The sequence below is a fragment of the Micropterus dolomieu genome, linkage group LG14 (assembly GCF_021292245.1).
Source record: "Micropterus dolomieu isolate WLL.071019.BEF.003 ecotype Adirondacks linkage group LG14, ASM2129224v1, whole genome shotgun sequence".
In the NCBI taxonomy this organism is placed as follows: Eukaryota; Metazoa; Chordata; class Actinopteri; order Centrarchiformes; family Centrarchidae; genus Micropterus; species Micropterus dolomieu.
Genome location: NC_060163.1, coordinates 20,602,100 through 20,616,519, shown reverse-complemented (window position 1 = coordinate 20,616,519; position 14,420 = coordinate 20,602,100). Strand labels below are relative to the sequence as shown.

At 41.2% G+C, this 14,420-nt stretch overlaps 1 protein-coding gene across 8 annotated transcripts in view; it reads right to left on the bottom strand.

Moving 5' to 3' along the window:
• The window catches only part of sdk2b (sidekick cell adhesion molecule 2b), a 266,687-nt gene that overhangs the window by 214,821 nt on the left and 37,446 nt on the right, over positions 1–14,420 (bottom strand). The gene's annotated exons all lie outside the window — the stretch shown is intronic.

Here is a 14,420-nt window from a genome sequence, read left to right as displayed (position 1 = left end):
GGGGGCACAAAAGAGATGCTTGTGTTACAGGGGATCAGGTCGCAATGCTGAGGTGACCCTCAGCCTTTCACGGGTTACATTCCTCAGGCCAGGCTAATTCAAACCATATCTGTTGCTGTTGTTCCCACCGCAAAGCCTTTGGCTCTTTGCTGCTCTACTCTTATGTTGTCCTTTTCTTAGATTTGTGTTAGGTATGTTTCTCTTTGAATGTATCCTCCTCATATTGATCATCCATCTCTTTCATCTTTCCTTAGTATCCATTTCCCTAAGACTCCCCATCTTCTTCTCACCAGTTTATCTTCTAAAAAGCCCTGACTTCTTTTATATATTTGCTACCACATCCTCTCAGCCCAGTTTGTTTGATTGTTTGTTACTGACCAACATATGCGTATGACTAATGGCTGGATTTGAATAAAATGTACTGTGCACATTCATGGTCTGAAGAAAAAACCTATTGATTTCGGTCACCTATAATACACAGCCACCGTCAGACCAAACTTTCCTTACATAACTATCCTATCATCTAGTGCAATGTTGACCATAAAAGTAACAGCTACTGCACCTGGGGAGATTATTAGGCCTTGGCACAGAGGTCTGCACCCGACTGAAGCTTTCCTTGTTCTTTCTGTTGCCTCTCGTCTTTTATGTCTTGCCAAACAGATTGACCAAGGATGCCAAAAATATCCCCCGGACTCAATAAGATATCATGCCAGAAAAACATTTTTTTTGTGTGCAATCCTTAACAGTGATTTTCCTGTTTACACCCGTAACAACATGTAATAATGACCATTAAACAGCACACAGACAGTGTTTGCTTTTCTAGGACATAATAAACCCTATAGGACACCGATTTAGATTCACCATCCTGCTATTGGCAATAGAAATGTATTCATCACATTCTGCGCTGATTAATATTCATAGGGTTGATGCCATGTTAAACAGTAAACTGAGACACCCGTGTTCAAAGCTGTCTAGGCTGATTAGCATGCCAGAGTTCTGCCCATGTATTCTGAGTGAGTAATTACTGTAATGTCTCTAATTGCGCACTTGTCGATTAAACCTGCATTCTCTTTCACAGTGACCCTGACAACCAGGTGACCAAAGTTGTGGGATGTCTTGGCTTACTTGTTTGCCTCTTTTTTCCTAGGTTGATCTAAAGGGCTTGAAATAAAGACAGAAAGAAAGAAATACAAAATTGAAAGTGGCCAAATGCTCTCTGCTGAATTAATTTCTCACATGCTTTAAGGCAAAGCACCCCTCTGTGCATGTGGCCATCTCCACAGATGTGCTCTAGATGAGGTTACAGCAAATTATCCTTGTACAAACATGGGCTTTTCTGTTTTTAACACCAATGCTGTACTCAATGTACTGAAAGGCATTTGTAAAAGTATGCAAGTACTTACATTTGTTCTGATATCACAGCATCAATGCTTTATTTTTTCTGCCTCTCTTTCTCCCTCTTACACACACACACTCAAAAAACACAGACACATTCACACTTCTGTTCTGGAAATGTCACATTTCTCCTAAACTATGCCACCAAAAAAACAAAAAAAGTGACTTTGAGGTAAAACAAATAACACCAAAGATGGAACTTCTTAAAGTATATATATATATAAATACAAATAAGGTCTATATGTAATTGCCCAATAACAACATGAACTGTGTGGGACTCCTGGTTGGAGGTTAAAGAGTAGCAAACGTCAGCAGGGGTCGGATGGTAATTGATTGGGTTGGGGTCAGAGTAACAACATTCCTGTCCAGCCACACACTGTTGAAGCAAGGATAGGCAGGTCAGAAATGGCAAATAAAAGCTGTGGGTCAAGCTACTGGGAGTTGACCACATGAAACATATACATTGAGTGCATCCTGGACAAGAGACAGGAATCAGTAAGACAGAAAAAGGGGTAACTTGTAAAATACAAAGTAGCTTGAGCAATGCATTGTTTTAAAGAGCCTTCCTAATGAAACACATTCTTATGACACATAAATTAACGTGACTGCTTGTGCAAGGCACAACAATTCTGCCAATTTATTAAGTACTTGTTTGTAATTTTTCACACATAATGTTCTTTATAAAAACAATAAACCTTGTGCACCCATCACATTGCTGCAGGATGGTTTGTAGTTGTATTTGGAACCTAAAAAACGTTGCTACATGTTTTATTTCAACTAGAAATTAGCCAAATGGATCAAAATGTTTCCAACCCCTCTCAGTGGATCAGAGGCTTCTCTTTGAAGTGGATAACGAAGCCTTAAAATGGCTGTGGAAATGCTCAAACGGCCCCCCTGACAGCTTTTTTGATAGATTTTTCATTTGTCCCAGATATTTCATTTCATTCTTTCTGAGTCTTTAAATGATTAAACAATATTTTCTCTCTGTGTTTCTTTTTGTGTGTCTGGCTTTTTTTAAACTTTGCATGTTTACACAGCTTAAGTACAGAGATGACAGCAAGCGCCAGAACTATGTTGTCCCAATTTTTGTCTGATAAAATGTTTTAATTTAACTTCCCTCATTAGAAAAGCGTCAGGGTGATATATAAATGTAGCTTGCTCAACACAAGAGTAATTTACATGAGGATATTAATAGATTCATCATCCAGGCTTAAGCACATCAATTATGAAAGGCCTGTAACCTGAGAAAAGTAAAAAAGAGCCCCATTGAAATGTTGATGAGAAATATAATTACTGCAAGTAAAGCTGAGCAAAACAAACACATTAACAATAGGTTATAAACACTGAATAATGAAATCAAATTATGCATAAATAAATATGTTTATTTATGGACATAATGTTTCATAAGCACTCAGGAGTAATTAGTAGCTGCTTTCTAGTGTTTCAATTAATCATACAGTATACATTGGGGAATTCATATTTTATCAGTGAGACATGTTGTGTTTGCAAAACTGCTTCACTGACTGCTATTGACAGTTTCATATTTTATTGATGTCAAACTAGTGTAACTACCCTAAACAATGCCACAAGAGGGTCTAATCAAACCAAAGAAATCTAAACCAGTTTCTGATTGTTATTTAATTTTCTAAATGGTATTTTTATCGTGCTGTCGCTGAAAACCTGCAGTCTTTGTCTGTCCATTGGCATTGTAATTTGTGGGTTTAACAAACCGATTATGACAGTCAGCAGAAAGTCAGTAACGGCTGATTTATATCTCCACCCAAGCTATTGAGGACTTCATGATCACTGCTTTCACTTGTACAGAACTCACTGCCCAGGCAGCAGTAACACGTAGATTTACATTTCAAAAGCATGTCTCTTCAAACCATGTTTAACCCAGAGCCCCTAAAAAAAGCAATTCAAGCTGGAATCCAACCACTGCAGTTTCCACATGAAATACAGGCACCCTGTTAAGAAGGGATTTGCAAATGCATTCCACACAGTAAATGTATAAACTAAAGGAACACCTGAGTAAATTTGGTAAAGAACTGCCTTCGCAGAGGAGGAGCTGCTTGAGGGATTAGTTATATTTGAAGAGAAAACACAAATGTACCAACAGGAAACATCTGTGTCAGAGAGTGTGACCTCCTGAACATGAGGGGCCATGGCTCTGGTGGTGCAGCCAAGCTCTTGGGGCCATGTGGTGCTAGCGATGCCTTAGGTCCACAGGGAGAACCGCTTGGCTTTTGGGCCTGAAGGAAAACCTCCATCAAGGGTATCAGGTGACTGAAGTGTGAGGGAATGAGTGGAACGCACAAGGGGAATAGAAGGAAGCCATGGAGGAATGAACAGCAGAATGGAGGAATGGATGATTGGTTTCGCATGGAATATGGGTTGTGGGTATAATGGAATGACATGCATGCATCAGATGACGACTATGGGTCTGGAATTTTTAGCCTATGAAAGAAGTCACACATACTATAAGTAAAATGAGACAGCCTTTGTGACTGTGATTATGGGATCACATAGGGGGGAGCAGATCAGACACATAAGAGCCACAATAATGCCCCAGCTGTTGCGACAGGAATAGGCTGTGGATGACAGGCACAGGCTGCTCTGTGCTCCACGATGGCCCTGAAAGCACACCAGAGACTGATAGAGGCAAGTCTCATTGGTACCTCTCTCAGGCCGCCCCCAGTCCAACCATACTGTCTCAATACACAGTTGGCACATGATGCCACATGAGGCCTGATGTTGACTCTCATGAAGTGGGCCAGTGAAGTCCCCAAAGGTCCAGTGAAGTCCCCAGAGGTACACTGTTCAAACTGCTTCACCCACGCTATGGACACCCCCCCCATGTATTACAGTACAACCCCTGGTATTTAAATGGAGAGGGTTACAGCTTGGTTGTGGTATTGTGAGATAGGCGACCTACTTAGGAAAAGGGCAGCACAGGAAAACTGGATTTTGAATAAATTGAGGCTACAGAATACTAAATCAAATGTGTGACCAAGTTGCCACGGAAATTGTTCCCCAGTGAAGAAGATTATATTGGGGGGGAGTGAACAGAAGGAAGAGGCATGGAAAAAAATGTGTAACCTATCGTGGAAGTGCCACGGAAAAATAATACATTGAGAATAAGTGATTTCTGTCTCGTGTAAATTTCAGGTGACAGGAGCTCATTTGGATCCCTGGAGCCTATGAATTCATAATGCCTCTCACGCACACCTCTAGATGTCAAGAGTGTGAGGAGAAAATAGCCAATTTCAGTCGATACTACCCTCCTGCAGACATAGTCTATCTCTACCTATCCTTGTCTCACACACACACACACACACACACACACACACACACACACACGACACAACTACCACTCTCTGCCAATTCTGATTTCTCCCTTCAAAAAAACGCCTAAAGTCGGCATTCTCTTTAATCCCTTTTTGGAACAGCATAGCATTTACAAGTCAAGTTATAAGGGACTTTTATCAGCAGTGGCATAGAGAAAGTCGACACACTAATTCTTAGTAGTTTATGAAAGTTGTCTCTGCTGTCGGGTGCTGTGTGTATGCCTGTCTTCATAGAGCCTTCACTGGCAAGAGCCCTGTGAGAGGGGAGGGGTAAAAAAGATGGAACCTGAAGTTCACACGTCAACCATTTTTTAGGATAAGCATGCTGGGAGAAAGCCTACTTAATTCTCTTTTTGCATCATCAATCTCTCTGACTTTTTCTTATGTGTGACTTTTCCCTTTTCTCTGTCACTTTCATGTGTGCCCTCCATCCTTCTCCTCCCCCCTCCCCCTAAAGCTCTCGCATGGATGAACAGCTGGTACAACTCTGTGTGTGTGTGTGTGTGTGTGTGTGTGTGTGTGTGTGTGTGTGTGTGTGTGTGTGTGTGTGTGTGTGTGTGTGTGTGTGTGTGTTGCCTGTATGAGACTATGTGTATTTTTTTGTGTTGATTCAGTGTAAGCAAGTCATTTGTGAGAGATGAGAGGAAGGTTTGTGGGCACGCATGTGCATACAGTAAATATGTTGAAACATTGCATCTGCCCCAGAGAGGCTCATGTCTCCAGGGATGTGCTCTTCACTCTCTTCAGCTCTCTTCAACAGAGCCTTGCAAATGTGGCTGTCACTCCTGATCTACTTCCAGCAAGGGGAAGCTTGCTTTTCTTTTATATACTATTGTACTTAAATTCCTTCCTTTAAATACCTTTGAACGGGCAGTCACAAAAACAGGGCCAATGACATGCAGCAAAGGCATCTGAGCAGACGGGCGCTGCAAGACTTCCATATAGGCTAGTTGTAAAATATAAGCAGCAGGGGGTTTGATGCAATGCTGTTTGATATTCAACAGTGTGAATTTTAATAGTACAACTTCTAGGTTATGAGATATGTGTGTCTAGGCAGAAGAAGACGTGAAGAGGGTTTAAAATGCTCATGTATTTCCATGTTAAGCCCATGCTTTGAGGACATGTAAAATAAGCAACGGTGAGAGTTTATACAAGAGAAATTGCAGCAGCTCTAAGCACTCTCCATCCTTCTTCCTGCCCACTGTATGCTAGTAGGGTGGGCCACACCCAGTCCAGCGCCAGACAGGCAGTCTGCCCTGACTTTGTGGTCTAGCTGCCTGACTATATATGGAGATGAAATAGCAGGGTTGAGCCTTCACCCCCTTGTAAGGCCTTCAGGGCCGAGGCCTCAAAACCAACCGAAACTTTAAAACAGCTTGTAAAAAGCCACTTCCTCTGAGCCAAGATGATTATAGTCCAGAACAATGCAACAATCCAAAATGAATGAAAAACCAGGAATGAATAAGGGGTTTTCTGCTATACTTAGCAGCTGACACATTTGCAGCTTTCTTCTCCACAGTGTCTGCTTTTTTGTGATTTATACTGTATAATAGAGACACTAACACTCAATTGCAACACAAAAAGATTCCTCATATTATTCCTTCAAAATCAAATCTTTACTATAAAAGAGATTTCAGTAAAGGGACCAAGTGTTATTGTTATTACTGAACTAATTGGCAGATCGTCAGCGTCAGCGTATGCATTCAGTTCCTTAAATCAGTTTACAATGATGAATGGCCATTATTTAGCCCCACAGCTGGCCTTGTGCTGAGTGCTGTCCCTATGTTTGCATTTATCTCTGTCTCTGCGGTTGGAAAGTTGTTTTTTTACCAGGCAGTGGATGGGTTGTGTGGACAGAGACTGAAGCTACAAGGTGAGGGGAAGGCAAAGAAGTTGACCCATTCAAGAGTAACATCATATGGTCAGGTCAGGCCATGTTAAGACTTTCTACCGTAAAGAGAATAAGCAGTAAGAGATCTGGAAAAGCTGTGTCAGCAGCCCACCTGTAGCTTGTAAAAATATTACTTATGGGCTAGTGGTTTGGCAACTACGAGAAGAGGAAAAGAAATATGTGTGGCCTGAAGGTTGCATATGAGACCAAGGCTTAATAGCCTTCACAGCTCCCCATCTAGTGAGTCACCATTATGTCAGCCTGCACCAAGAAAAAGCTTAAAGTTAACAAGCCAGAATAAGAGCACATTCTGAGAGACATTACACTGATGATTGGGATCCCCCATGCAAACGACAAAGCACAAGTGAAGAAAGTGTCTACACTTTATTGAACCATGTTGACACCTCTGCATGTTATAAAGCAAGGATTTCTGATGCTTATCACAAAGCATTTTGTTATATTGGCGCTGCAGTCAGCTGTTTCTCTCTGCTGTTTATCTATCAATAATGAGGGGCTCAGCAGCCACAATCACAGAGACTGTGATTGTGTTCGCATGAAATACAAGAGGTCTTTGTTGGTTGGATCAGGTTGAATCACATTGGGGATTTTCATAAAAGCCTTTGACATCTGGACCAGTTGCAGCGGGCCTTTTGTCTGTGCCTCCAATTTGAGTAATGGGCTCTCACACTGTTCCAGAATAGCATAGTAGCACAGTCCACATGGAGCACTATCTGTAGTCTGCACCAAACCATGAGGCTCATTCAGACTAATATATAACTAGAAACAAATGATTCAACCTGCTCATTAACACGCCTTTTCGTAGGAATGAGAATTCCAAATTGAGACGGTCCCCCATTATCAGGGCTCAAGACAAACTTTTTGCATTGTTTCCACTGGTGAGCCAAAATTTTTCATTTAGGTTTACAGCCACACGATTTAGGTGCACACAAATTTTTCACAGAAAATTTAGCGCCATAACAGTATATTCTAATCTTCTGTCATTTCCCATTCACATTGATAGTTAGTTAAATGAGTTTGCATGCATGCAGGTACACCTACAGATAGATGTTGGTCTTTATTGGTCTTTATTTGAATCACAGCACAAACAAGGCCAAAACCTTATTGTTAACTTAAAACGTGCTGATGTATAAAGTGCTTGACAAACTAAAAAAAAAAAAAAAAACTCAAACTCTAGATTCTAGAAAAGCTGGCCCAAGTTTGAACTTTCACATCAGTCATTTAAAGTATACAAAGCTGTTAACAAAGCTGATTGTATACCAAAGTTACCTTTTCCTTGGAAATAAGGTTTTAAAAAGGTTATTTTAAACTAGAGCATTTGCAAGAATCCACTCAAAATCATTCACTTTACCTTCCCCTCCCCAACCATCTTGATGAAGATCTGTGATCAATAGAGCCACTTAGCATGGGATTGAGTAAGGTACACTTGGTCTCACTTCATCTCTCCCCCAGTCTCTAGCACAGTTTTTTTCAATTTCACTGACCACCTCTCCAAACGCACTACCGCCCACACACTCGCCCACATAAAATCCGACATATACACATTTCACACCTCTGTCAAACACTGTTGCAGTAAGATGCAGTAACACTGTTTCCATGTTCCAAGGTCCACTAGTTTTCATTCCGGTTGGGTGCTTAATCGCTCGTCACTGCAGTGTCTGAGGCAGAGTCACTAATTGAATGGTATCACTTAATGCTGCATGGTTTGGCACTCAAGGGCTGAGAATATCTCCTCCATGCACTCCACCTCATGTCAAGACAACAAGACTGCAGGGGGTATTGCAATGGATCAGCATCAATCTTCACAAATATGATGCCACTGTACATATAAAATCATTCTCGGCCTACAGATATCTTTGTAAGAATGCAGATATATTAACACTCAAAATTGTAACAGAACCAAAGACACAGTAGTGGGGTATGTAACTAAAACTTTGGGTCTGTCAATTATTAGTTTCAGTTGAAGGATTATGTGTCCCCCATGAATTGCCACAAATTGTACGACTCTTAAGCTTATGAGCCACTTTCAAAATCTTTATAGATAAACGTGCAAATGCATTTTGACCAAGCTAGCATTTCAGTATCTTTTCTTAGCTCCTGCAAAAAGTAACAATTTGGAGATAAAAATGTCTTTAATTAAGCACAGTGGGATATTAATTGTGTCCTTTTCATGAACATTATTGCTTCACAAATGTTTGCACATCATGTAGAAGCAGCAAAACTGCAACTGGAAAAATCAAAGTCTGCCTGTCAAAGGCCTGTCGAATCACGTTACCCCTTGTGATATCATTTGGTACAGCCAAAAAATTATACAGCTACCCCATTGGCCCTGTTGCCACTAAGATGATTTATAATCTTTGGGAGAATCACGGGTTGGTATTTCTGAATTTATATAATTCTGATAATTCTATATAGCCTTCTCTTGTTACTGATTTATACAGTTGTTTGTTTCCACTTTTTTACCATCGGTCTCCCAAGCTCATGGCTTCACTCACCCCTCTCTCCTCCTAATAACATGTTGCAAATTCCATTCTATTTTTTACAGGATTAAATCAAATCTTGCCCAGTCTTCAGTGCAATAATCTTGTTTGTATTTTAATTGAACAGTATTGAGCTGGAAGCCCCTTCCAAAGCCTCAACACCTCCCCCGCCACTTGTACAGTCCACCAGGAGCAATCCAGACCTGCCAAACCTGAAACTCCCCCTACCCCCACCATTCTTTAATGCATCTCAGTATGCGTGTACAAATCCTGCCAGATATTGGGACAGCACTGAGGGGGAACTGTAGGGGCACGACCTACCACAAACAGCTCAACTATATTGCTTTTCCTTACATTCAATGTGTCTTCAGCTTCAGCAAATATCCAGTCACTGTTGCATGGTGCTCTATCCTAGCATCCCTGTGTGATTCCTGTCACCACATCCACACACATACAGTGTTCATAGTGTGCAAATTAATACACACACACACACACACACACACACACACACACACACACACACACAGGTCTTTCTGCTTACCTTAAAGACAAACTGTAACTGAAGTGTGACCGACAGAGTACAGGTGTTGCTTTCAATCTCTCCATGTCATGTTCATAGAACCTTGAGCTGTCTCCATATTCTTGAACAGCAGGTTTTACTATACGGATTGATGGCTTCACCAAATAAAAAAAGGTTTATGCAGATGTTAGGCAGATGTTCAGATTCTCCATGTGGTGGAAAAATCTCATCTAGAGACCTCTTATATGGCCTAAAAAATGGCAGCATCTGTTGCTGTGAGCTTGTTATTTATTAATTCTAATTTATCCTCTTGATACCTTGGATTAGCTCTCAAAATGTTTTTCTCCTACGTTTTGATGAAACTATCTCTGTTGCTTTTGTGACAACTTGCACAGATGCCTTTTGCTGATATCTCACTGTGTTTAAGACATTGTAAGTAATTTTCTGTGACACCAGAACCAAAACACCAGTTCTAACCATAGAAACAGTGCTGCAGGAGAAAAAGCTGCGCACCATGTTAAGATGACAGGAACCTTTGACGGCGAAGGAAAGCCGGGGAGCTTTCTGATTGGGTAAGAGGCTGCTCTATGATGTTGGGCCCCTCATCCATAAACAAATATGTGCTCCACTTTAAGATGAATCTTTGCCTTGTGAGGGGAAGCTTCTGGAGTGCAAAGCACAATGGGAGCAGATCGCATCAAAGGCCTGATCTTCAGATGGTCTCCAGAGAACAATGTCTTTCTTTTCTCACTTTCAAAACTAGTTTCTGTTCCCACATGCTGTACCCAAGTGAAGTTAAAAAAGAGCCTTAAGTACATACAATTCTACACTGAATTAACACTGAAACTAAATGGAGCACTACTGTTTAAGATAATAATTCTAATCAAGTGATACAAATCTACATATTTGGGTGCTACAATGCATACAAAAGAAAGCCTGTTTGTCAAATGTGTATACCGAAATTTATTAATTATTATTATAAAATTTTTTAATTCCAGGAATTCAGAAACCAGTGTTTGACTGAGCAAGCATTTTTGATCAGATTCACTAATAGAGGGTTGAACAAAAATAACTTTCAAATAGTTTGTTTTTACTGTTGGTCTGTCACCTTTAGACAGGTCTCTTTGCTTTTTCAGACTAAACCGTTGGACACTCAAGCTCATTATTGGCAAACATCCATCCTACTGCCACTGTTTCAGAAATGATGAAATGTGGTTTGATTCAAGGCAATCCCACTGAGACATATTTGACATCAAAAGGTCTTTCACAGATAGCGATATAGGGGTGTGTGTTCTCTAGTACTTGTACTGTGGATAGGCTCGGGGTGGGGGGTTAGTAGTTTAGTAGGTTAGGATAATGTTAGGGAACATATTATGGGGATAGAGAATTCTTCTTTTTATCAACCCTGTTCGTTCCCTGTGGCACATGTGGCTATCTCCCTCCATTGTTCCCCGTCCTTGGCAACATTTTGAGCCTCCCCCATGTTTGTTTCATCTTGGCTAGCTCATCCTCCACTGTTCTGCACCACTGTTAACATTTGGGATGGAATCTAAGTCCATATGATGCATATGGACTAGCCATCTCAGTCACCTAAGCCTTATTTCGGAGGTGATGCGAGTCCTACTGCTCAAGACTAATATTGTAAATCCTAATTTTAAGAAGGGAGACAGGGAGGACTACATCAATATAATTGACCCTGAAATAGGCTGCAAATTTCAGTATCCTCCACCAGCACCATTTTTTTTTTGCTAGTTGAAGCAGTAGGACTTTTCAATACGTGGAATGCCAAAAACAGACATTCAGGTTGTGGTCCTTGGCAACAACACCATTAAGGGAAGAAAAGGAAGTGGCAAAGGCAAAGAGTGCCATCAGAATGAAAATCCACTGCAAATCTGGAATTGGGACCTTTCCATCACACAGAGCTGCGAGGCCTCCTGAAGGATCTGTGAAGAAACGCCCCCTGAAATCAAATATGGAAGTGCTTGATGTGTTCCTCACATCTGTCCACTCCATATGGAAGTCAGAAATTCCCTGCCATCCGAGGTCTCTGTGGACATTATGAGAAGTAGAACACCACCCTGCTTCAGCTTAAAGAAAGAGGTGATAGAGTGGAAACTTTTAGTTTACATTCGACAGCATTTACTCAAACAAATATTTTCATCATTTAGTGTGACAGAACAATGTAAACAACCGTAGTTCCAGGGTTTTATACAAGTGAGTTTAGCGATGAATATCACACCCTAAGGTAGATGGCAAGGTCGGGCTTCTAATGCTTGCCAACAAGCCTCCCTAATCCTTGTGATCCCATCTATTCTTCCTCAGTCAGCTGTTTACACTGGTCTGTTAACCACCCAACTACTGTACTGTCCTGATTTCTCTCTCTTCTTCTCCTCTATCTCTTTCTGACAAGTTATCAGCTTACACAAAGCCAGTCAGCCCAGTGACCTTTGACCTCTGCCATTGACTGCTTCAACCCCAGGTTGAAGAACTCTGGGCCCTATCTGGATAAACTACTCTTAAAAGCACAGGTCATATGTAGGGTCTTAATGTTGAGAAGCAAGTGAGCACATATTCATTTCATTCTCATCTGCATCTTAATTCTGCTTTTAATGCAGTACTGCAAGCCTGTCAGAATCAAAGAGGATTTCATCATTTTCATATCCCATGGTTGAACAGATCGTGGCACTGCCACCTGCCACCTCACTGGAGGTAAGTTATCTGGCTGAGGAGGAAAGATGGGAAAAGAGCCTAATGAATTCTGTGCAGTGAGTCCCCTTGAGTTAGAAAGCAAGAACAAAGCAGAATGTGCGGCAGGGTGTTGGCTGGAGAGTGATATGAAGAAAGAGGAGAGAAAATTTTGAAGGAAGGAAGAAAGAGGCCTGTGGGCTTGGAGGAACCTTCAGGGTTGACTGTGGGCCCATCTTTAATTGGCAGGGCAGTGTGCGCCTGGATGACCACCAAGCAGGACTAGCAGAGATGACCAGAGGGCAGAGTAGGCACGCCACCACATGGAACTAGCTTTCTCCCACAACCGACGTCCTAGCCCTTCCGGAGTCTTCCCACAATCCCAGAGGCAATTCCATCTGCTTCTGTTGTTCCTCTGCTCTCATTAAGGAGGGCTGGCTGGGGCAGCAGCACAACAAAACACACCCAGACAGGATAGGTGCCAAGCCCTGCAAATATGCCATACATGGCAATGCATCTCATTGACCCAGTAGGGTAATATCCAACTCCAAATAAGCCTCAGGTAACAGTAGCTATCATTATGGGCGAGATGGATTCAGCATCTCTACTGGTGTAGATTCTATAAGGACATGAGATATTTAATATGACATATTGAAACTTTTATAAAATGACCCAATCTTGACATGTAAAGTACTGAAAATATGAAGAACCATATGACATAGAAGATTATGTCATGTCCTTTTTTTATATTCATTGCTTCATCATGAAAAACAATACAAGATTTTATAGTACTATATTGGAGTGGTGTGGTAAAACTTCAAAGGTTTTAGACAAAGAAAGCAGTGAAATGAAGCTCGAAGGCAGTTAAAATAGCTGAAATGGACCTTATTGGCAAACAGAACAAAAAACGCTGGTGTAACTTCCCTCACCATACTGAGGATTCCGTGCGTACATTCCCCAGAAACAAACACAGCTCTTTGGTTCAGGGCTTGGTGACCATCTATTATTAACTGTTTATTTAACCTCGGAGGAAGAGACAAAACAGGATGTCAACGGATTTGTTTGGAATAGCGTGTTTGGATTTGAAACACTGAGAAGAGGAGACAGTGAGGTGAAATAAAAAAGAGAAAAAAAAAGACTGAAGATCATGATGACTAACATCGCAATGACATTTTCACCACCACTGTTTGACTGTTTTAATCCATTGCTGAGGGGAAACGTGCATAGTAATTTTAGGAGCTCAATACAGTCGTTTGACTCGCTGGATCAGATGTCATATCATAAAACATTTAGCCTGGGCAATAATTTAATAGTATAGTTTATGTAATTGTATCATGACCAAATTCTCTTCCAATTTGCCCCCCTGACCCACCCCCCACGCCCAGTTAAATGTATCTAAGACAAATGAATCTGCTTTGCTGGCTTCCATCTCATGAATGCGTAACAATGTTAATCAGTAAGGGCTTTGTTCCTCTGCATGCTTAACAAGTGCAGCTAGCTTACCGGACCCCTCTATCAATTTGACACAATACCGTCCCTAATACTTTCATTGTGGGCACATTGTCCATGCAAATTAATTCACCTGTATCCAAAATGCCGTGGAACCAGGGTTTTAATCATGCAGTATGAGGATTGTGCAAACTTCTCTTGGAGCACTTCTCAGGGTCACTTCAAACCACCATTGCTAGAAACCAAAAGGATTTGTGAAAATCTTCTTTGGGGCATGACAGCAAGAGGAGAGCTTAAGTTTGGTTGGGGTGAAGAGGCACGAATTATAACAGCAGCTTCTCCCTCGTGTAGCTTTTAACCATCTCTTGTTTCAATTAGCAGGAAGGGCTTGAACAGACTATCTTTAAATCCACAAATACTCACCTTTCTTTTAAAGCTGCCATTTTTCAACTGGCTGTAGCAAAGCAAAAGGACAACAGTCAGAGATTTGCTCCTGAATGCACCGGATACAAACGGAGTTATTCCTCTGAGGACAAGAGATTGTGTTGTTTTTATGGTAGTCATGCACTACTATGCCCAATACGCTAAACTTTGAAACCCATCAACCACAGAGGATTTTTTTCCAACAAGACAGA